The sequence below is a fragment of the Camelus bactrianus genome, chromosome 7 (assembly GCF_048773025.1).
Source record: "Camelus bactrianus isolate YW-2024 breed Bactrian camel chromosome 7, ASM4877302v1, whole genome shotgun sequence".
NCBI classification, from domain to species: domain Eukaryota; kingdom Metazoa; phylum Chordata; class Mammalia; order Artiodactyla; family Camelidae; genus Camelus; species Camelus bactrianus.
The window spans coordinates 58,768,238-58,790,429 of NC_133545.1; the positions used below are offsets into that span (position 1 = coordinate 58,768,238).

The 22,192-nt window shown below is 40.7% G+C and overlaps 1 long non-coding RNA gene across 3 annotated transcripts in view; it reads left to right on the top strand.

The window, feature by feature from the left end:
- Positions 1 to 22,192, top strand: part of LOC141578169 (uncharacterized) — a 332,741-nt gene that overhangs the window by 112,828 nt on the left and 197,721 nt on the right. For all 3 annotated transcript variants that reach the window (XR_012508201.1, XR_012508200.1, XR_012508202.1), the window contains one exon: positions 4,736 to 4,908. This is a non-coding gene — a long non-coding RNA (uncharacterized LOC141578169). The remainder of the gene's footprint in view (positions 1 to 4,735; positions 4,909 to 22,192) is intronic.

The following is a 22,192-nucleotide window of genomic DNA, read 5'->3' on the forward strand; positions in this document are numbered from 1 at the left end:
TCTTGAAGATCAGTTTTCCATTGATGACTAAAAGTGATGTAAAGCAATGATGTATAGATGTGTACTTTTAGACAGTAATTCAGGGCTCCATCATATAGCAATGACAAGAAATCCTATATAAAGATATAAATGTAAAATGATACATGACTGATGGATTTGGGGGGTAGGCTGATTGACACCGTAAGGAAAAGACTGTTTTACTCCTTGATGGGCGATTAGTACAGAAATAGATGTGTGAGTCAAACTTCAGCACAGAAATAATTTCCTGACAGGTACTCTCTCCAAACCCTAAGTACATTAAGTTTGAATCCAAAAAGTCATTACACTTTATTTTTCTCATTTTTTTCTGTAAGTTGGAAGAAAAAGGAATTAATACTTTAAGCAGACCATAGTAATTGGTTGATAAATAACAAATGGCTCAACATGGACCAAGACAGAAGGTAAATAATAAGGAAAAGCCAGTTGACTGGCTCATGGTAGAGAGTTGTATGATTGACTCAGAAAACAATGCACTGGGGTTGGGCATTAGCTTGTGAGCGGTTGAGATTGAGCGCTAATGCAATCTGGATGAATTCCCAGCACAAATAGAAAGAGCTGTGCATGTGTCCCTTTAGTAACTTAGGGAAACCAGAACCATCTTTGATTATACAGCTTCCCAACTTTGAATATTTCATCTTTTATAAATCTTAGAGAAAATGCTTTTTTGACTCCAATAGCAGATAAGCTGTTGAAATAGAATACAGTGAGCTGATTTCAAGTGTATAGCTAGTTACAGGGGCAAGATCCATGTGAACAATGTCACCCATGCCTTGTGTGCGTGAAATATATTGCCTGCTGTATCAATAAGCAAAGGATGCTGTGCACATCAAAGAGGCAGCCTGGCATCTGCTGCCACCGCTGACAGTGCACCCTGAGGGAACCCAAGATGTGAAAGAACGGGATACTGGCCCTAGAAAGCCAAGTGCATGTCAAAGGAATGATTTCAATGAGCCCAGACCTTTGCACTTTCCCATACATAGGAAAGTGCTAAATTCCTTGCAATATCTGGTTTTCTTTAATCAACAGTAATCTTTTCATAGTCTACCTAGGCTTTGTTGCAAAAACTCCTATATATCTTGGCTCCTCCTGTGCCCCCTCAGGGCTATCTGAGAGGCTGCCTCCTGGATTTGAGTCCTCAGAAAGTCTGCTGAATTAAATGTAACTCTCAGCTTTTAGGTTGTGCATATTTTTTCAGTCAACACTTAGACATTGTTTAGCTGGCATTCAGCTATAGCTGAGACTCTTATAAAGAAGAGACACGAGACATTATTAATTGAGTATCTAGTAAAAGCAGAACAATGATCTGGGAACTTCCCTGTTTGACTTAATTTTCATAACATCCTAGTGAGGTCTGATGCCTATTTAAAGATGTGGGAAGTGAAGTTTATGAAAGTTAATTATCCTCGGTCCTACTGCTGAAAATTGGAAGACCTGTCCCTTGAGTTCTAGTCTGCCAAAATTTACTGTAATTTTACTCTACCATGCTTCCTTTCTGAGTGACTCTTCCAGAAAGTTCTGTACATCCACTTCTTACCAGTGGGTCCTGTCAGCACTGATCAGACTTACTGTCTAACCTGCTATATTATTTTGCTGGGGCTGCCATAACAAAATGCCACAGACTAAGTGGCTTAAACAACAGAAATTTACTTTCTCACAATTCTTAAGGATACTGCTCCAAAATCAATGTGTTGTAAGGTTTCATTTCTTCTGAGGCCTCTCTCCTTGGCTTGCAGATAGCCACCTCCTTGCTGTGTCCTCGCATGGTCTTTTCTCTGTGCATGCACACCCCTGGTGTGTCTTTCTGCATTCATTTTTCTCTTCTTCTAAGGACATCAGTCAAACAGGATAAGGGCCCACTTTAATGGTCTCATTTTAACTTAACCACCTCTTTATAGGTCCTCTCTCTAAGTGCAGTCACTTTCTGAGGGGCTGGAAGTTAGGGCTTCAATATATGAGTTGGGAGAGGGGGACACAGGTCAGCCCGTAACGCTCACTTAGGTAATAATCAAAAGCGTTAGTCTCTTTTCTCCTGGGTTTTGCGTGGTCCTCCTCTGCAGAGACCCAGCAAAGAACAAGTGCTGCCACAGGGACAAGTGTAGTGCTTACAGTGCCAGTGCTTATTTTGGGTTTTACTTATGACATAGAGCTCAGACTTGTGAATCAAACAATCCCTACCCCTGTTTGGGTTTTGTGCCTATTATCAGTTGAATTTATACAACTAGATTTAAATTTGTGTAGACAGAATATTAAGATGGGAGCTTCTTATTCTTGACTGAAGGTGCACTGTCCACTTTTGTCTAGACATAAGCAGAGATCATTCACATGGTGGGAGGAGATCCAGAGCTCCAGTGGCAGCAGGACAAAGGAGATTACTGAGGGCATTATTGAATCCAAGAAAATGGAAAGGACTTGGCAGGCTAGCCTAGAAGCTTAGAGTAGTGAGTACCAGGAGGGTAGTGGACAGGACAGGAAGAGACAACTGAGTGAGGTCTGGGGACATGTAGTCACAGTCTAGAATCAGCCATGGAGAAGGGTTTTGGGTGCAGGACTCCTGGTGCTAATGGGACTGGTCATAACCAAAATAGAAAAATAATAAAGAGGACAGCAATTACATAAGCTAATAACTATTGCATTCCTACTATGTGCCAAACATGTAGGGCTGTATGTACATGTTGTTGGGGGCTTTGCAAAGACTTAATATCCTCTATGATCTTTCTTCCATGCTGTGTGGGTCTCATAACCAAATGTTTCCCTCCCTCCTCCCATTATAAAGTCCTCTCTGTCTTCTCTCACTTGAGTAGCCACTGAGCCTTCTCATTCTCCAGCCCCTAGGCTCATATTATCTGGTTTCTTAAAGGAGCATCTAAGAATCTTCTTCTTGCTCAGGGATTTCTTCCAGTCTTGGTTTTTACTTTGTCATGGATGTGAGAAAGAAAATCAGCATTCTTGGCACCATGAGAGAAGGGATGGGAGAGGATAGTAAATACACAGTATTAAAAAAATGGTGGGAACTTCAACATATAACCCAGAAATAGATCCTTGATTATTGTCTGTCTTTTCCAACTAGAATGAAAGTTCCTTCAGAATAGACACCTCTCCCGGGCTCACAGCATCAGCACTAGCATAGGCAACCAGTACATATTTGTGGAATGAATAAATAAGGTATATAAAATTTGGGCAGATGAAGGAATGAAGATGAGATTTCTCTCTGATGGTTATTTTCTCCAGCCTTGCTTAATTTCCTAGGTTATGTTAATGTATATTTTTCCAAAATTATAGGCACAGAAGCCTATAAGAACTCTTTGGTTTATATAAGATTATCCCACAACAGAGCCTCCTATACTTTTCCAAAGACTGGGAAGGATAAAAGTAAGTAAGCCCTGCGAAATATCAGGCTTCCTAAAACTCTGTTTCTTCAAACATGTCCCCACATACAGGCAGAGGCCAAGTAATGTCTTTGGTATTGAATTAAGGCAAGTTTTTGGAAAATGAATTCTATTAATTTTCTAGCTTTATTTTTCAAGAATGAAGATCAGCAGCAGATGTTAGGCTCTTTGGGGTAGATCTTGTGCATTTTGCTTGTAAAATCAGAGCACAGAATCTACATCCAGACAACTGTGTTGGAATTCTAGCTCCCACCCTTGCTACCTTATAGGGTCTTGGCAAGTTTAACTTCTCTTGTTGGGTTTGATCGTCTGTGAAACAGGGATCATAACAATGCCTGCCTCATAGTGTGCTGTGACAATTAAATGAGCTACATGTGTAGAGCACTTAGGTCAGAGTTTGGCACACAGAAGAGCAATGCAAGTGTCAGTTACTGTCACTGTAATAGAATGTGGAGTTCTTTGCTTAACGTTCAGTGAGAATGTACTTCTTAAAGGGCCCAGTGAACTAAATGGCATATAAGGTGGGAGGCACAGGACAAAAGATCTTGATAAAGACCAGCCATTGCCAGGCTAGGGATTGTACATAATCTCATTTAATCTTCACATCATTCCCATTTACAAAATAAGAACCAAACCAAACCAAACCAAAACCAATAGGTTAAATAGGTTAAATGTATGTAAGTCCCCATTTTCAGTAAATGAAAGCCAGATTTCAATCTGGTTTTGTCAGACTCTGAAGCCTGTTTGATTTGAATCGTTTAAGCACAGAACTACTTAAAAAGAGAGAAAGTTGAAGTTTAGAAAGTGTTCAGCTACAGGCCTCTGTGCTAAAAATGGTAAGTGGCTATAGAACTCCTCATTTGGTTTCCCAGAATAAGTACATTATCTCTCTGGAGAAAAAAGGAATTGCTCTTGTAGGATATTGTAAAAGCTTATCAGTTTTTACTGAGGCAGATAAAAGCCTAAAATATAGATTTAGAAATACAATTTTAGTTTTAAATATTTTTTTTTTAAGTAGAACAAGTTCTGGTTTGACGGTCTGGAACCACATCAGTTGTAATTTTAATGCATATAGCTTATTGTTCTTATTTGTGCTAATAATTTTTTTATAAAAAGGAACACTACTAAGTCTTTAGAGGACATGTACTAGAAAACAAGATCCCCAGCACATCGTCCACGAGCTCCTGTGTGTATTTCTTGGTCTCAGCATGTGTGCCTCCCCCTCTCATTTTACTCATGTGGGAGTCTTGGCCATGGGATACATTTTTTTATACACTATATGAGATAAATCTTATTTTCCTATTTTTCAGGTGAAATTCAAAGTAAAACAAAATCTTCAGATTACCCAGCTAGTGACAGAGATGAGGCCGAAATCCAGGCTTCCTTGTCATGCTTGGAATCCACCTGGCTGTATACCTGGCACCCACTTTGCCTTAAATCTGCCTCATTTCTCAAAGACCAAGGATTGGTCCAAGTACCTCAGGTAAGAAAGAAAAACAAGTGAGAAACTTGGTCATTGCAGTTACACACTTACCGTAGGATATTTGGTAAATATTTCTTGACTGGTTTCATATAGGAAATTCTGAAGACAGTAATGGAATCAAATATGGATTTGACTAGTGTTACTGCACTAGTTTATGAGTCAACACTGCAAACTTGGATCAGATTTTAAAAATATATCTAGAGACTCAGTCAAACTATAAGGCCTAGGAATTTCTGTGAATCTTATCTGAATTAGCTCTTACATTGGTGAACATCCAAATAGACAATGATGTTCATCCATCAGTCATACACATATGTGCAATCCAATCCCAGATTTATGTAAAAAGATGAATCTTTTTAAAGAGACACACTGAATTGAATTGTAGATCATCAAACCCAAGCTCTCAAATTTTAGGATAAAAGTCTTTCTATGTGAAGACTTGACTGACTGTCCTGGATTTCAAATATATGTATACACAGATACACACACACACACATATACACACACACACTTACACACATATACATGCGCACACACACACACACACACATTTCTTTTTAGTGTTAAAAAGATCCTTTTATTGCCATTTGGTTCTTATTTCAGAGTAATCTTTACTTCATACAAAATTACATCATCTTTTATGTACAGTATAGCTCAACAAGATTCAGAGAATAAAATAAGCACTGGGAGTAATTATGGAAAATGCATTTAGGCACATGGATAAATTAAAGTGTTCAATCGCAGGGCCATTTGTGAAGGAAAGAAATTAAGAGATAGTAAGTAAAAAGATATTTCAGTATTAAGTTTTTAAAGAGATGTCAGGAAAGCAGAATACAAGATTGTACAATCATGTAAATACAGGAGTACATATTGTAGACGTTTACACAAGAATTAAGGTGGATTCTGCAGAGAGGCTCAGTATATCAGATTGTAAATAAAACATCAAGCAGGTTAGGCTAAGAGCAGAGTGTGGGTGGGAGCGGGCGGGCACCATCAAATGGTATTTACGGTGTGGTGTGGTAATGATGTTTAAAGCCAGATAAGATCACTTGGGAGCTCATACACAAGGAGAAGAAAAGAGATTCCAGATTTGAAACTGGGTTTTTTTGGGAGCACTGGGAGAGAAGGATTCAGCAAAGAAGAGAGACGAGGAGGAGATCAAACATAGAGGAAGAACAGATGAGAGTAGAAATCACATCAAACACTGCTGAGAATTGAGTAAAATGTGAACCAAGAACAGATGGAGATTTGGCAATGCGGAGGTGTAGGTGACCCAGCGGGGAAGGGAAGACAATAGAGAAGAGGAAACTCCTGGTTGTGAAAACAGGAAAAAGTCAGATCTTTCCTGCCATTTAGCTGTAAAGAGAAATGGAGAAACGACGTGGACATGTGGTAGAGGGGACTATTTTTAACATAGAAGCTTTTATAACATTTATTTTGCTGATGGTAAAGATCCATTAAAGAAGAAACATATACTGACCTAGAAATAGCCAATACACACCTGTGAGAGGGCACCAGCACCAAACTTGACCAGCACTCCCTGTCACGGCCCCACAGATGAACAAATCCAGGCTTCTCGCCCCAATCCACCACACATCCCTAAAGCTGCTTCCTGTCTCACCCATGTATAATTATCCAGACAAGTATATAGGCACTAGACATACTGGGGTGACTGCTTTAATAACTTGTGTACCACTGAATTCCATTTGGAGAGGTATAATCTAAAGATTTAGAAACATACCAGGGACAAGCAGCAGAATCAAATGGGATAATTTCTATAGGGTTCTCAAAGTGAGGTTCCCAGGTCAGCAGCATCAGCGCCACCTGAAAGTTGGTTAGAAATGCAGGTTGTCAGGCCCCACCCCAGTCCGCATCGGATCAGAAACCCTAGGGATAGGGCCCAGCAATCTGTATTTGATAAGCCCTGCAGGTGATTCCGACGCACACACTCAAGTCTGAGAAGTGCCAATCAATCTATACTGGTTTCAGAATATTGGCGTTTCAGTAAAAAATTTTGACTAAACAGTTTTAAGCCAGTTTTCTTTAACCTTATTTTTTTTTATAACTAAACTCACCATAAGGGCAAAAATAGTTAATACTTTTGTCATAAATTTCTTTCTATAAACTAATTATCATTTTTCTGGCCTTTTAGTTTCCCTCATTCTAGTTCTGGGGCAGAGAAAGTACAAGATGAGTTTAGGAAAGTTTGTGCCGGGAAGCAAGAAAGTCTAAGGTGGTCTTGTGAAAAGCACACTGCAGGCAGCTTGAAGGGGACTGCCCTGGCCAAATTCAGGACAGCTAAGCACCAGAAAGAATAATGACAATAGTGGATTATATTACATACAGAGGAAAAATGTATATTGTGGTAAGACAGAAACAGACTCACAGACATAGAAAACGAACTTATGGTTACTAAAGAAGAGAGAGGGGTGAGGAGGGATAAGTTTGGAATTTGGAATTAAAAGATAAACACTACTTTATATAAAACATAAACAATATGTACCTACTGTATAGCACAGGGAACTATATTCAATATCTTATAATAATGGAAGATATAATGGAAAAGAATCCTGAAAAGAATATATATATATAAACTGAATCACCTTGCTGTACACTTAAAACACTGTAAATCAACTGTACTTCAATTAATTAATTAGTCAATTTAAAAAGAATACCAGCTAATAGAAGAACAGACATAATTAAAATATTACAATTTTGCATCTAACAACAAAATACTAGATATAGGCAAAGATCATTAATGACTTCCAAAATAATTGGGTCAAATGTTATTGGGGAGAGGACATTCACAGGGTCTCAAATTATTGCAACACAGAATATATATTAATTACAAATGCAAAAATTCTCCTTTATGAAGATTAAATCTAGTGGGCATCACCTTGTGTGATCAAATCAATACCTGGAGGTGTGCATTACTGATGAATTCTACTGTCTTAAGAAAATATTTACTAAACATCTGCTATAAGCCAAATACCCTTTGAGACACAGAGATGCAAGGGGAACACAGAATTTAGATTGAATGAAGGTTTTTCTGAGAAAGTGACATTTTAAAGCAGAGAGCTAAAGGAGTCTTCCATGCAGAGTTTCTGGGGTTGGGTGGGTCAGGACAAGGCTGACCAGTTAGGTGTAAGAGCACATGTAAAGACCTTGAGGCTGGAGGATGCCTGACTCATTGAAGAAACTGAAAGGGAACCAGTGTGCCTAAAAAAGATGTGTATTAGTTTGCTATAGCTGCTGTAACAAATTACCACAAACTTTGTGGCTTACACATAGATATATTATCTTAGAGTTTTATAGGTCAGAAGCCTTGTGCAAATTTCACCAGGCTAAAATCAGTTTGTCTAGGGCTACATTCCTTTCTGGAAGCTCTAAGGGAGAATCTGTTTCCTGCTGCTTGGAGTTATTGTCAGAATTTAGTTTCTTGCAGCTGTAGGTCTGAGATCCCCATTTTCACATTGGTTGTCAGCAGAGGGCTCTTCCAAACTCTAGAGGCCACCATACTCCTCAGCTCACAGCCCAGCTTCCTCTGTTTTCAAAGCTAAGAACAAAGGTGCAGTCCTTCACAACTCACATCTCTCTGATTCTCCTCAAGCCGTATCTTTCTCAATCTCAGCTAGGAGAGATGCTCCACTTTTTAGGACTCTCATGATTATACTGAGCTCATGCAGATAATCCAGGAGTAACTCCTCATCTGAAGGTGGACACCCTCACTCACATCATGTAGTTACAGGTTCAGGGATTAGACATGGGCATTTTTGGGAGCCGCTGTTCTGCCTACCATAGAGGAGAAGAGACTAGCTCAGGGTGGAATACTTTCATCTCTCTAATTGTTCCAATCAGGCTGCTCCCTTTTTCAAGAAACCTTCATTCATTATTACCTAAAGGATTAAATGCAGACACACTTGCTTGCCATGTAGACTCTTCATGCTCTAGGTGAAAATCTGATGTATATTCTTTATACACCTATTTTCCAGCCACCTTGCACTATTTATTCAGGATCCTCTAGCAAAGACACATGATTTCTTGCCTTCACACTTATTTTTCAGGCTGCTTTTCTCTCTGGAATGGGTTTCTCTCCATCTTCCTCCAACTCTATCTTGTGATATTTATCTATCCTTTGAGGATCATCTCCCCCATACCCACACTTAACCCACCCTAGGACGCACACACCCGCATGTGTACGCACACACACTTCCAGCCCTTTACAGTATTCTATGACACATCGCGTTCTGGCTTGCATCACAGTTAGTGTGTGTTTCTTATTCTTCCTGTTATATTACCAGCTTCATGAGGGTGGGGACCACGGCAGAGCTGGACATACCAGTGGTTTACTTCTACTCTGATTAGTTGGTTCTAGTGCCCTACCAATGGTTAAATATTTTTGTTATCATCCCTGGCAGTGACTACTCATTTATCTTTGTACCTTCCATAGAGCACAAAAATATTCTCCCACCCCCATCTATCCATCCACATAACAAAGTAAATGAATTCTCCTCGATAAATAGTATTTTGTTGGTTTCCAGCTTGTCAAGATCTTTGTAAATTTTGATCGTGGCACATAACACATTATGTCTTCCAGATTTGTTTTCTTATACAACTTTAATGGAATTTCGAATACTTAACATTATTTCTATATGCTACACACAGAATGTATTTCTTCTTTGCTTGTCTTCTTTCTCCAAAGTAGAAACACACACACACACACAATTAAAAAAGCAAACAGAATAATCAGACTAATTTGTTATCTTAAACATATGTGTTTATTACCACCCCACGTTCACTCTTGGTACCAGTTTTTCTAACACTAGAGAATTTATGTCATGGTCCTTTTGTGTTCTTCTGATACCTGCATCTCCTAAAACTTGATATACATGACTTTTGAAAATATGAGCTCATCAGAGATTCCTTCATTTTTATGCACTGCCCTTCTCTGCATTCTTTTCTTTATTTCTTTCCTCTTATTCTTGTTTGGTTTATATATATATATATTTTTACATTTGGAAATTTGAAAATCACAGAATAAAATAAAGGAGAATATAACTATCATCACCTTTAGTCCAACCACATAGAATAAGTTGTTTTAAGCATTTCGACTTTTGAGTCTCACCTTTTTTATGTTAATAGTTTTTAAAATTACATATTGAATGTATGAATTTTTCTTGATTTTTTTCAAAGAAATTCACACATTACAGATAAAACCATGTTGTCTTTCATTTTCACTTCTAATTCTATTTGATTTTAATCTTTTCAGCCCTTTTATTGACAGACTTACGTATGAATGATTCTAGTGAAAATTACATTATGTTACCAAATTTTACATTTAAAATAGTGTCATAATGAAATTTTTTTTTCTTGCCATGATACATTTTTTATATCTACTCACGTTGTTAGACTTACTGATTCATCCTTTAAGCAAAAATGTTACGCTGATGAATAGATAGAGAAACTATGGTATATCCATACCTTGGAATACTAGGGGTATTGGTATAAATACCCCTAGTGGTAGAAATATTCTGTATCTTGATTGTGGTAATAGTTACATGAATATGTGCATTTATCAAACTATATAAAACTCTACCCATAAAAGGGGTGAATTTTACTGTATGTAAATCATACCTCAAAAACCCTCTGATTTAAAAGAATAAGCTGGTTTAAAAAAAAATAGGAGAGGGAATAAGCTCAGTGATAGCGTGTGTGCTTAGCATACACTAGGTCCTAGGTTCAATCCCCAGTGCCTTCACTTAAAAAAAGAAAAATTAAAACACATAAGTTCATGTTCATGAGTGAGACTATTCTGAGCTCTTAATCTTTAAATGTGACAGGGTGTTATGCCTTCTGGGTGGTATTTTGACCCTATTATTCTCCACTGGAAGTTTGATGAGTCTGTGTACGTGTCATCCTGGACACCAAGCTGTAAAGGGCCTCAGAGAACTGTCAAAAACGCAAACAGAAGGATGAGATCTCATCGAGTAAAAGAAGATCCCAACCCAATAGTTCTTTTATACCTGATCTGTAAACCTTTTGCCCTTGGGCAAATCCATAACTTTCTCTGGATACTGTTCCATAATCCAAAGACTCTGTCCTTTGTAGTCCAAAAAGCAGCATCAGGTCAGTAATTTATAGGACCAACACAGTTTAAACTTGCCGCAAAGGGAATGCCTTTCCCTCTGCCTTCGTGGTGCTGCTTCAGGTTGGAAAGCCTTCAGCAGGGCAGGCGTGAGGCTGGACTTCCTAGACTCTCCCCAGCATTGCTTGTTTCCTTCCCCTCTTCCTGTCCACACCAGGCTGCCTTCAACTCCTCTCAGATTTTTTGGAAGGAAGTGGGGAGTATGGGACAAAAAATGGGAGGAAAGTTCATCTCCAACAACTGTACCCTGTGGATTTGGCAGATTCCCATTGAGAGGTGTTTTCACTGGCAGGTGTTTTCGAGGGTTTTCCAAAAGTTCTCGCGTAAAGGAAAATGTAGCTGTTCTTTTTTTTTAATCAGGGAAAGGTCTCTCTTCTAGCTGCCCTCCCCTCAACTCCAAACCTTAATTTATGCTTCTAATAGCACATCTTCTATCTGTTTCTCTTACTGAAACTTTGGTCTGGCTGCTCCCTGCTCCAAAGCCAATATAAAGAGAGGCATGTGTTGGTAGAAAGGAAAATTTGCTTTATTCTGGAGGCTGGCAGCTGGGGGTGAGGGCAGACGCCTCCTATCCAAAGGCCAACTCCACCCCTACCCCCTGCAACAATCAGTGGGCAAGAACTTTTAAAAGGGAGTTTCAGGGATATACAGGTGGAGGGAGGGTGCTACATGCAGAACAGCACAGTCAGCTCTGACAGTCATCTTGAAATTAATCATGAGGTGGTCTGATCACCATCCTCTTGACTAAGTACAGTTCATCTTCAGTCCAGGGCCCACTTGTTCCCATTTCTTTTGAGGCCAGTTCTCGGCATTATGGCAGCTTATGTTGTGGCTGCAGTCTGATCATCATGTAGTTAACTTCTTCCACATGGTGGGGGTTTCAGTCTCTACAGAGCAGCTCAAAGGATACGGCTCTGAATATTATCTATGGCCTTTGAGGAGGAGGAACTGAAGGTCCTTGGCTTTGCTTAATGACATTATTATTTTGTTTTGCTTGACTATTTCACTTTATTTCTGTATTTTCTTAATTTTCTGATTAAACGTATTCTTTGACTAAAGTTTTTCTACTGATAAGATGCAGGCAGAGGACATGGGTGGGGAGGTCTGTCCCAGGAAGGCTCCATATGGTCCTGTTCTGTTTCATTTCCACCTGCCCTTCTGAGGCTAAGGGAGGGGAGGAAAAATGAGCTTGTCCTATTTGTTCAACCCATTTATACCCTTGACGAGGGTGAGAACTGAAGTTGAATGAACTAGCTTAAAAATACCTTCTCATGTCGTAGGCAGCACCTTACTTTGAGATCTAAGTTCTTGGCACCCATTGCTTTATTCCATTGGTTAAAATGGGACTAGTTCTGCCTCAGCTCAGACTGAGAATGAGTCCCATTTTAACACAGATGGTATGTGGATATAGCAAAAATCATGGATATGGGACACAAAGGACTGAAGATTGAGAGATACTTCATCAGTTTAATGAGAAAGAGGAAAGTTTTAGTAAAGCTTGGAGATACTGAGGATTTGTCCCCAGAGCAGTCCGTGGAAAGGTTTTGGGGAGATTAGCAGTGAGAAGCAGAGTGGCAGAGCAGTGAGAGGCTGTGAGGCGCAGAGGAAGTGGCGGCCTGACTGGCTTGCTGTACAGATTGTCTTTTGAAAGGAAGGAAGGCACTCTCAGGATGAGATGGAGAGAGCAACACCAGAGTCTACAGAACTTCGGTTTTGCCATAGAGCTGCCCAGGTTTGCCCCCGCCTCTGGGCAGTGCTCGATAGAAGCAGATACTTGCACTTTGGTCTGGTTGTTGCTGAAAAACTGGCCTCTGAACCCCCATAGCCAGGTTAAGACTCGAAGGCAGAGTTTTGGAAGGATTAGAAAGGAACAGCTTTATTGCCTTGCCAGGCAAAGGGGCGTCACAGCAGGCTCATGCCTGGAGACTGTGTTGGGGTTGATGTCCTGAGGTTTTATAGAAAAACCAGACAGAACGGAAAGGCGACAACAATCGGTGTTTTCCGAGGTGCTGTGTTCCCCTTAATCTTGATGAATCCACCTGGCATCACAGAGAAACTCCAAAGGGTCTGTTCATTCTCCTGAGGCTGTCAGCCCATGACCACCTTCCTGAATCACAGCTTCTGGGTTAAAGGACAAGCTATTCTGGGTAAAGAATGTACAGGGAGTGGAGAGTGTCATGGAAAGGTTGGAGACTGTTTAGCACAAAAGCAGGTATGCAAGTGAAGCAGAGATGGGGGTTTGTCAGAGAAAAGAGAAAAACAGGTTGCAAGAATTTTAAGTCAGAATTAATCAGCAGACAGCTTTAGCATCAGGGAAGCCATTTTGTTAGTTCCCTACTCTTTCATGGTGACTGATCAAGCAGTTGGAGAAGGTAAATAATGGAGACAGGCCAGCATTGCAAACAGAATTGGATCAAAATAATTTTCAGGCCAGAGACGTTTTGAAGACTGACAGTTTTAGAAAATGACTATTTGCAAGTCTTGCTTAAAGCTCCCATTGTCTCCTGAAACCCAGTGAGGAGAGCAGTGCACGATTGCCTTCAAGGAAGTGGTGGAGCCCATCACTTCGATCACTTAAGTTTGGACCGAGCAGGTGGATGAGGCGCCATCTTGGCGAGATGAGGGGTGGACCAACCCAAGATGTCTCTTCCACTTGTAATTTCTATGTTAACGTGCTCTGCTCCCATCCTCTTGCATTTTCTAACAATTTTGAAAACCTCTGCTAATGGAAAAACATTTTACAAAAGAGATTGAAAGTAATTATAGTGTGGTCCTTTTTTCACCCAGAATATATAATCAATTTCATTTATTTCCCTAGTAAAACATTCACGACAGGTTTAGTCTTTGAAAGACAACTTGATTATCTGTTCTACAGAGCAAGTCAGAAGATATCATTCAATCATAACTTCCTATTGTGAAATGTTTATGCCCTCACCATTTTCATATTGAACCGGGGTCTGGTTAACACATAACATTTAATGTGTGTGTTTTTTGAAAAACAAACGGAATAGGCAGCATGTATGGTCACTGGAAGTAAATTGATACATTTAATACCTTTGCTTTAAATAAAAACTTTTTTTTCTTCTTCCAGAGCTACATAATGTCCTGAACGTTTTAAATAAAGTGTACTGTTCCACACTTCAAAATCGTATTATAAAAGCTCTTTGAAGGCAGATTAAATATCTTCCCACATACAGCTAATGTCACGGTACTCTTAAATAAAAGAGGGGAGGGAAATAAAATGTACATTCCTATCTGGAAAGTCACCTTAAATTAACTTTACACTAAAAAAAAGCTAAGTTCTGAACATATTAAATTCCTTTTGTAAAAGTATAAATGAAGACTTCTAACTAAATTAGTATCTAATGTGTGTGACCTACATTTCCCTAGGCCTCCTCAGTCAGGGCTTACACTAGAGTAATAGTATTGGTTGTCAAACCCCAAATCTCTGGTTTGGGATTTGGTCTCTTCCCACCAGCAAAACTACTGGAACCCCAGCCCCCAGATCCCTTACTTCTGATTGAAAGGTACTGATTAAAGATCATGAAACTGCCAGTGTCTCTGTCCCATTCAGGATCTTTGTGCAGATTTGGAAAGGGCACCCTTTTTCCAGGCAGATGCAGAGTGGAGCTGCGCTGGATCTCAAGCCTGTTCTAACTCCCTTGGCTGGATGTCCTTGTGCGTGAATAACCAGTGCACTGTGTGTGGTGGCCCTGATTACTCACTTCTTTCGCCTGAAGCAGCGGTATACTCTCTCTTTTAGGCCCGTGTGACCCTTAATGCTGGGTGACCCTTGGTGGTGACGACTCCTGTGAAACCTCTTCCTGCTGTTTCCTACTGTGATAGTCATAGCTGCTCTCCCATTCAGTGTCAGTAATTTCCATGTTAAAAGTATGGAAGAAGGAGGCTTTCACAGTTCATGTTATATGCTTTTTCAAGAACTACACAGCAGAGCAAATTTGTGTGCTAGATTTCAGTAGACTTCAAGAAGTATAGCTTTCTAGAGGGGATCAATATATTTGTTTTGTAAGACATCACCAAACTGTCTTCCACAGTGGCTGTATCATTTTTGATTCCCACCAGCAAAGAACAGGACTTCCTGTTGCTCCACATCATCACCAGCATCCGCTGTTATTTTAATTTGCAGTTCCCTTATGACATATGTTGTGGAGCATCTTTCCATATGCTTATTTGCCATCTGTATATCTCTTTGATGAGGTGTCTGTTAAAGTCTTTGGTCCATTTTTTAATTGGTTGTTTGTTTTCTTATTGTTGAGTTTTGAGCATTCTTCATCTTTTTGGATAACAGTTCTTTATCAGATCTGTCTTTTGCAAATGTTTTTATCCAGTCTATGTTTTATCTTCTCATTCTCTTGATCAATGCATTTGTTATAGCTCCATCTCCTTTCTCTTTATGCAGTTCCTTAGGGCTGAATAAAGAGAAAATCTGAGGGAGTGCAGGTGTTTAAGTCAATTTTGTCCCCTTGTATATGCCTCTTGGGAAGCTAATGGCTGGTCTTCCCCATCCTCTGACTGAATTGCTGAGGATATTGGTGGGGATCAGGAATCTCAACTTGTCCAGTCATTGTTTCTCCCAGGAAGTTTATGAGGTCCTCAGGCAAAGAAAAGTCCTTTCCTTCCTTTTATACCAGCTGTCAGGACATTCTCAAAGATACAGACATTGAAAGGAATATGTAGTTCAGCCTTCTGCTCTAACAGCCTTCCTATACACTGTTATATGACTTTAGAGGCAAAATAAATAAATAAACACAAAAAACCTGTACAATACAAGAATATATGTTACCCAATGATGAAGTGAGGTCACCCTGGATTTGAAGAACAAGATAAAATCAATCCTCCAATTGTATGACTTGAATTAGTCCAATGGTCTTGCCCCATATTTTGTAATGAAGATTATGTTCTCATGGCCCCTCTGCCCTCCAGCTTCTGAGCCTAGTGTGCTGTATATTTTGCTCAACATCAACCTAGACATGAAAATCAACATTTTCACAGGTTTTCAGGCCCAAAATAATGCCACTCATATAAAGGCTTTCATTTTTGCTATTCCATTTTTAATTTCCAAGCATCTTTTTTGTTCTCTGAATTGTCCTTTTTCCCTCAGCATTTTTAATCATATTCCTGGGATAAAACATGTTCTCTTATCACTAGAGATTATCATTGGGAGTTATTTTCTGTTTGTTTTATGGCCTTGACTCTGCTCATTTTCAAGTGTTAACATTTAAGAAGCTAACTGAAGACTGTGTGGTTATTTTCCATGTGTCTCTACAGAACCTTTCTCCACCCTTTCAAGGCCTTGGAGGCTGACTTCTATGGACCCCATCGTCTGGGATCTCCAGCTCCCTCTTAGCTTCCTGTTGGGTTCAACCAATGGAGGCACTGGCCAAAGATCAAAAGATAGAGGGAGAAAGAGTCTGGTCATCTGTTCTCACTCACTCTCTGCCCAGCCATCATTCTGTCAGTTCCCGTGTTCCTCCATCACAGGGTTTCTTAACCTTGGCAGGTTGACATTTGGGGCCAGGTAGTTCTTTGTTGTGGGGTCTGTCCTGTGCATCATAGGATGTTTAGTGGCATTGTTGGCCTGTACCTCCTAGGTACCAGCGGCAATCCTCTCTCCCACAGCATCTCAACTGAAAATATTTCCAGACATTGCCAGTGTCCACTGGGGAAAATTGCCCCTGGTTGAGAACCACTGCTTTATTGCTGTGGTCGGAACAGCCCTGCTTCAGCGGTTCCAGTACAGATTGGACTCTAGTAATACCATTCTCTCCTCTTGCCCTCTCAGGTCTTCCAACCCTTATCACCCCTGGGCTGCACACCATCGTGTATTCAGGCATTTTTATTGGGCTGCTCAGGGGCCTCACTTTTCTGATCTCCTGCTTGGAATGTATATGTTTGACTGCCAGTATTCTGGAAGTCTCACAGGGGAGAAGAACTGAAGGTCTCAGTATCCAGTAGGGAAACTCTCACGTAATCTTTATTTATATCCTTGCTGTGAACTGTGTCTGGTATTTTCAAGTCCAAAGAACTTCTGTTTTCACTCTCACCAGGGAACAAAGTTCAGATCTTCTGCCACAGTTTTCTTTATTTTAGTCCTACCTTCATGCATATTTCCAAAGATACGTGAGATTATCAATTCTGGCTAGTTCCTTTCAGTCTGTATTTAGGTATCTCTTCCTCTAAGAGCTTTCCCTGACCATCTAAGTCAGCACTTTTGCCACCAGAGCACCCTCTGCTTATCCTTTCTGTATGTTCTTTCCTGTCTCCTACCAGCATTGCATACATTCTAAAACACTTGCTAGCAAGAATGCATCAAATTTCTCAGGCTTTTGAGGGAAAAAATTAATAATTTAGAACTACCTCTCTATGTAGTATTTAGAATAATGTATCGTTATGCGCATTTACACCTCTACTTCAATAAACTGGAGCTCCTTGAGAGCAGGGACTGTGTCCTGGTCACTGCTGGCTTCCCAAAGTTCAAAACAGTGCCTATCACATGAAGATAGATGAATGGATGAACGTTCAGTTACTGCTGACTTCATGCTGCTTTATTCACTCATCAGTGCCCAGCAAGTTCTGATTAGGTGACGAATCTTCCCAAGAAGTCAGATTTTTCTGTATGTTGATCTGATTGGGGGTTAAAATGAAGAAGAGCCTCCCACAAGTCCAAGCCCAGAGCCAGGTGGGTCCCCAGAGGTTGGAGGTGCTTGGAGCCATCCTTTTGGAGTCTGCCATGTTTCCTAGTGTTCTGGGACTGTGCCCTGCCTTGAAGATACTACTTGGCTATTTGGATCAACAGATAAAAAAAGAAAGTTTACAGAACAGGTTAAAAAAAAAGAGAGAGAGAGAAAGAAGTAACTTACTATTATCACATCATTTTTGCCAAGTTTTGCAAATGAACAATTATGATAAATCCTGTTTTGAGACCATTTTCTATGGCTTGTAGTTAAGGGTGAATCAAGACTAACATAGGTTGTATCTGTTTTTATTTCTACGAATGCTGTCAGTGAAGTGATCAGGAGAGATCTGACAATTTGTGTCAGCAAAATGTTGGTCAAAAGATTTAGAAGTCAGATCTTATTCAACTTAAGCCCACATTCCAGTTGACTTTTCTAGGTGGAAAGTGGTATTTTCGGCATTCAGTCAATGCAACTGACTCTGAAAAGACAACCTTAATGACTTTTACATAGGGCACCCCAACTGGACACCATTTGTTGTGGAGATTTTCTCCCATGCCCAGCTTAGGGACCAGGGCCGCATATCACCTTCCAAACTATGGACTTCTTAAAGTCACTACCCCAACTAACCATTTTCAAACAACAGTGTTACCTTCTGCTTTCTAACGTTGGATGTTCTGTGTGTATACCATGTTTGAACACAACCACAACTGTCGTCTTCCCCACTGACCCCACCCAGGGTGATCTCATCTGTGTTGCAGGCAGGACCCAGGTTGCTCTTCCTTTTAGCCAGAAGCCACTCCTGCTGGAGGTGGCTGTGGCTCAGCTTCTCTGATGTCATTTCTGTCACTCTGTGGGGACATCTGCCAAGACCTTCCAGAGAGAGGGCCAAGAGAAAATACCTTGTGTTCAAAATATAGCTATTTCAGCCACTCTGGAAGGATTTCCAGGACAGATGGTCCGTTTGTGAGATGTTTCTCTTTCCATTCTCATGGCCCCATTTCTGCCACAGTCACAGAGTCTGGCTTGACTCTTAGGTGCGGTTTCCCTCATTTCCCTGCCCTCATATCTCATCAGAGTCACTTGTGTGTTTTAGCTTACGTACCAAGCTGTTACTGTGCACTTGCTGCCTCTTGAGAGAAACCACAGCAACACAGCGACTTGGGTTCGCCTGCCTGGTTGCCACAAGTTGGCTCCACGTAGGTCCTCCCTCTGCTCCACCTCATCTGTGCAGGACAGGCTGACAGGACCAGAGCCCCACAGATTGCACAGCTGGCAAGACTCATTTTACGGATATCCACCCCTTGGAAGGCTTTGATATGAATTTAGCATGAAGGGAATAAAGAGATGTAATTATCTCTCACCAGAGATTCTCTAAAGATTAGAGAAAAAATAAAGGAAGAAAATGAAAGAAATTATTTTATCTCAAAATGACCAACTCCATAACAAAAAAATGAGTCCTATGTCAGCATTTTGCCCCTCAGATAACTTCAGGACTGGATGGCAAGAGAGCCAGAGAGCTCTGCCAGATGTTTGACTTAATTTCTTTGCAGAACATGGCAATCCACCACTCTAAATAGCATAAAAAGAAAACCTGGAATTCTTAGGGTGCAAGTCAGATACAAAGCTCATTTACAGGTGATCCCTGCTAAAGAGCCAGAGAGCTCTGCCAGATGTTTGACTTAATTTCTTTGCAGAACATGGCAATCCACCACTCTAAATAGCATAAAAAGAAAACCTGGAATTCTTAGGGTGCAAGTCAGATACAAAGCTCATTTACAGGTGATCCCTGCTAAACTCTCCACCTTTAATGCAAACCTTTACAAACTAGATTAAGGGCTGAAGTTCAGCGTCCTCAGGATTTGCTAAAAGTGAGACGCTTTAATGGGCTCAATACTATTAACGTCATCTAATCCCCAGGGTTTACTTCACACCAAGAACGTGTAAGCATTTCTCTTCAGTGTGGTCCTGCTTAACTCCAAAAGGCAGGTTAAATCACCAAGGAGGATGTATCCTCACAAGAGCTGTATCCCAGGAGCAGCAGGCAATTTAATTTTAGTCTTTCATCAGTTAAAAACAGCAACATCTCAAATGAGGAACTTTTAGCAACTCAGAAATAAATGTAAAAATAGACCGGCTTTTAAAAAGGTGATCCGGTTGATTAATTGTGCTGTTAACTTTCTCTTGGCAAAGTGTTCTCATGTCAAATGCCACCCCCACACCCAAGTGAAAGTAACTGCTGGTGGCAGCCCGTGAGGTCACACAGAATCCCTTTGGAGCTGCCAGCTGAAGCACTGGGTCTCAATGAGCAAGATAAGCCATCTCTTCCCGCCAGGCATGAATGTTGGGAATCTTCAGAGCCACCTATGAATAATCCCGGGCACGGTGCTGGGAAAGTGTGCATGATGGAGCCTCTCACCTGCTCCCGTCATTGCAAAAGGACAGATGTGGTTGCCATATTTAATATCCTGTAAGGGGAAAGGTCCAGGGCAGGGATCACATTGGAAAAAACATCAGGCTCTATGGAAGTAAGATACTCCTAAGGGAAAACCAGCCCTTGAGCTTAATAACAAAGAGGACGTTTTGTATTTTTCATTCCCTGTTGGGGGTTGTATTTTCCTGGAATTCTTTGATTGAGATTCAGGAAATGCAGCACATTTGGCCAACGTTCTCTCTCTCAGATAGAAAATGAAATGGCCTGGGAGGCAGCTGGCATTAATATCACCAGTGCTGTAGCCCAAACTGCTGGGAAATTATTCACAAGAAAAGGATTCATATTCCCTTTGTTAGAATTCCCAGGTTATCTTTCCCTTTCTGAAAAGTTTATGTACATCTTGCAAGTCCCAGGAGTTTGCACTGCTGGAGTGTTGGTTATCAGTTTCTGCTGTTATGACTAAGTCTTGGTCCAAGTGAGTAGGATGCGGGTGGCAATGGGGAGCCAGTGCAGCAGTGGCTGGCAGGGTGCATCTCACTGTGCTGCTCTCTGTCTGCCTGTGTGACTCTGAGCAATCTCTTTAGGTCTATTTTCTCATATGTAATGTGGCAGAAATACTAGCACCTATCTCATTGGGTGGTTGTGCAGATTAATTTTTTTCTCCAAAGATCTCTGACTCCCACACTTTTCTCCATCTCAGCAAACGTCACCCCATCCATTAAGTTGTTCAAGCTTGAAGCCCAGAAGTCACCCTTAATCATCCTGTGCTTCACACTCCCTAGCCAGCTTGTGATTATGCCTGTCAATTCTACCTCCATGGCACATCCAGCATCTCCCCACAGCTCCTGCATCTTAACCAATGGTGCTTGTATTTTATCCCCCCAGCTCCTCTCTAGCTTCTCTCCCACTGCTCTCTTCCAGGCTCTGTACCCTCTGGCCTGGTCTATGCAGGGGCCCCCTTCACATGTCTCCCTGCTTCTACTCTTGCCTCCTATAAGCTAGTTACCATTAAGCAGCCTGAGCAGTAATTTGGAAGTGGAAATCACATCACTGTTTTGCTTAGAAACTCCCAGTGACTCCTGCTGCACTGAAAATCCATGCCAAGCTCTTCACCATGGCCTTTGCCTCCCCTCACTCACATTTTTCTCGCTCACATCAGCCCTAGCCCAGTACTTCCCTCTGCCTTAAACTTTGGTGCATGTCTCAGTCCATTCAGGCCCTATATCAAAAATACCACAGACTGGATAGCTGATATACGGCACACATTTACTTTTCGCATTTCTGAGCTCTGAGAAGTCCAACGTCAAGGGGCTGGTAGATTCAGCATTTAGTGAAAGCTTGCTTTCTGGTTCATAAATCCCATCTCCTACTGATCTAGCCAGTGACTCCCTGTCAATGTAACCTTGCTGGAAAAGATTATAATTTACAGTATATATGAGTATAATTCTACCTTTTCTTTAGAATTCAAGCTTATATTCTATCAGTGACTGAGCAGCCTGTTGGAAGAGTTGTACCAGTTCCTCAGATAGAGCAAATCCATTTTAAAAGAATTCTAAATCAAGAGATTTAGAGTAAGACTCAACACCTTGTGGTATTTGGACTCTATGTCTATATAGTGTATGTACACAAACAAGACATATTCTTGTCATCAGGAGCTTACAAACCACTGAGAGACAAATGCTCAAACAATTAGAGTAGAAGTGTTATTTAAAGTCAGTTAGTATAACTCCTGGTAGGAGAAGAGTAGACAAAAATGTTAGCCTCAGTAAAGGCTTTGTGGAAAACGAAATGTGAGCTGAGACTTGGATGATGAGTGTCAAAGCAGGAGCAGGGAAAGAGGCTGGTGTCTAGAAATGAGGGAGGGCGGCACTGAAAGAAGTGGTAGGAGCCCCCACACAGGATTTACACTGCCTGCAAAAGGGTGTGGCTTTTCTTTTAGGCAAATGGAAGCATTAAACTGGAAAACAGAAAAGCAGAGACGTAAACAGATGAAGAGCAGGGCTATCCAGT